General features: G+C 38.1%; 1 pseudogene; it reads left to right on the forward strand.

Moving 5' to 3' along the window:
* The first annotated feature begins 229 nt into the window (after window positions 1-229).
* LOC121825759 (Y-box-binding protein 1 pseudogene) lies at window positions 230-932 on the forward strand (annotated as a pseudogene).
* The last annotated feature ends 2,020 nt before the right edge of the window (window positions 933-2,952 follow it).

Here is a 2,952-nt window from a genome sequence, read left to right on the forward strand (position 1 = left end):
TAAGAATGAAAAAAAAACAAACTTTTATAATTGAATGACAGTAGTAAAAGAAAAAAAAATCCCAAATCTATGGAGCACGTTGAAAACAGTTCTAGCTAGTTCAATCAGTAGTGGAGAGCGAACCCCAGAGAGCCCTGAGAGTCCCACCTCAGCTGCTGGCCTAGTCATCATCACATCCCGGGAGGAGGCGCAGCTGTCACCACCAGCCCCAGTCACCACCACTGCAACCATGAGCAGTTAGGCCGAGACCCAGCAGCCACCCGCCACCCGTGCCATCTCAATCAGCCCGGCTTCATGGGCAGCAGCACAGGGAGGCCACCAGCGGGCACAAGAAGGTCATTGGAAGGAAGGTTTTAGGAACAGTAAAATGGTTCAATGTAAGGAACAGATATGGTTTCATCAACAGGAATGACATCAAGGAAGACGTATTTGTACACCAGACTGCCATAAAGAAGAATAAACCCAGGAAGTACCTTTGAAATGTAGAAGACAGAGAGACTGTGGAGTTTGATATTGTTGAAGGAGAAAAGAAAAGAAAAGGCCCTATCGCAGGCGAAGGTTCCCACCTTACTACTTGAGGAGACCCTATGGGCCTCGACCACAGAGAAGTGATGGAGGGTGCTGACAACCAGGGTGCAAAGTAGACCAGTGAGACAGAATATGTATCAGAGGTACAGACCACGATTCTGCAGGGGAGTGGCCCTCCTCCCCAAAGACAGCCTAGAGAGGATGGCAATGAAGAGGACAAGGAAAATCAAGGAGATGAGACCCAAGTTCAGCAGCCACCTCAACATCGGTACCGCCGCAATTTCAATTACCGCCGCAGATGCCCAGAGAACCCTAAACCACAAGATGGCAAAGAGACAAAAGCAGCTGATCTACCAGCTGAGAATTCCTCCGCTCCTGAGGCTGAGCAGGGAGGGGATGAGTAAATGGCAGCTTACCATCTCTACCAACATCCGGTTTGGTCATGCAACAAGAAGAAATGATATGAAATTCTAGCAATAAGAAATAAACAAAAGCCGGGTGGTGGTGGCACATGCCTTTAATTCCAGTACTCAGGAGGCAGAGCCAGGCAGATCTCTGTGAGTTCAAGGCAAGCCTGGGCTACCAAGTGAGGCACAAAGCTACATAGAGAAACCCTGTCTGGATAAACCAAAAAAAGAAAAAAAAAAGAAAGAAAGAAATGAACAAAGATTGGAGCTGAAGACCTTAAGTGCTTGTTTTTTGCCCATTGACACTAGAGCTATCTGCATTCTCTATGCAACATGGGGTTGTTAGTATTTTTATCTAAAGATGTCTCTTTTTGGTAATGACAAATGTGTGTGTGTGTGTGTGTGTTTGTGTGTGTGTGTGTGTTTTGTTTTAAAAAAAAGGTCTGGTTTTGCTCAATACACCTTTAATGTTTTTTAAATTGTTTCGTACCTGGTCAAGTTGAGATTTCTAAGAACTTCATTTTTAATTTGTAATAAAAGTTTACAACTTGATTTAAAAAAAAAGTCAACAAACTGCAAGCACCTGTTAAAGGTCTTAGATGGCTCAGCCATTAAAGGCTAGGCTCACAACCAAAAATATAAGAGTTTGGTTCCCAGCACCCACAGCTGTCTCTCCAGCCACAAAAAAAAGTCTTAAATTAAAAAAAAAAAAAGAAAAAGAAAATAGTTCTAAGGACCAAGTGTTTAACGCTAAATTTCTACATAAAAAATAAGGAGAGATCTTATATTATTAACTTAGTCATACATCCATGTGTTCTAGAACAAAAAGAAAAAATGATATTGTCAAAGAACACACAGCAAGAAAGAAGCAAACTCAGGGCTAAAATCAGAGAAATAGAAGAGGGGGAGGGGAAATACATAATCAGTGAAATGAAGAATTAATCTTTAAAATTCAATAAGACTGACAATCTCTTAGCCAAATTAACAAAAAAATGGAGAAAGAACATCCAAGTTAATAATAATAGAGATGAAAAAGGGAACATTAGAACAGACATTGAGGAAATAAAGAGGATCATAAGGACATACTTTAAAGATCTGTAATCCCTCACATTGGAAACAAAACTAAAAGACTTGCATGAATTTCTTAATATATATGAAATACCAACATTAAATCTAGATCAAATAAGCCATTTAAACAGATCCATAATCTCTAGTAAAGCAGCATAATTGCTTAAGACTCTCCCAACCTAAAAGAGCCCATGGCCAGATGATTTCAGTGCAGAATTCTACCAGAACCTAGAGAATTATACAGCAATATTCATTATGAACATAGTTGCAATTTTTTCAATAAAATCAGGAACACATCAAAAAGATTATCCATCTTGATCAAGTTGTCATTATCAGAGAGATGCAAGTATGGTTGCACATGTAAACTGATAAACATAATCCATTACATAAACAGACTGAAAGACAAAAAACACATAATCATCTGATTAGAGATAGAAATGCCCTATGACAAAATCCAACATCCTTTCATGATAAAATTCCTGGAGAAACAGGGGACATACTCCAATGTAATAAAGGCAATTTATAGTAATCACAGAGACAATATCAACCTAACGAAGTGAAACTCAAAACATTTTAGTAAAATCAGGAAGACAATGATTACTCTTCTCTCCATATATATTCAATATAGTAATTGAAGTCTTAGTCAAAGCAATAAGATAACTGAAAAAGGTCAAGTGGATACAAATAGGAAGAGAAGAATTCAAAATATCTTTATTTGCAGATGATATGATTTATGAATCAAAGAACCAAAAGATTCCACCAACAGCTAATAAAAAAATTTCAGTAAGGAGCAGGATAATCACAAAAATCACTAGACTTCCTATGTGCAAATAACAAACAAAGTGAGAAAAATAAAGGAAACAGTACCTTTCACAATTGCTTCAATAAAAGTAAAATATCTTGGGATAACTCTAGCCAAGTAAGTGAAATACCATATAATAAAACACTT

This window comes from Peromyscus maniculatus, chromosome X (genome assembly GCF_049852395.1).
Source record: "Peromyscus maniculatus bairdii isolate BWxNUB_F1_BW_parent chromosome X, HU_Pman_BW_mat_3.1, whole genome shotgun sequence".
In the NCBI taxonomy this organism is placed as follows: domain Eukaryota; kingdom Metazoa; phylum Chordata; class Mammalia; order Rodentia; family Cricetidae; genus Peromyscus; species Peromyscus maniculatus.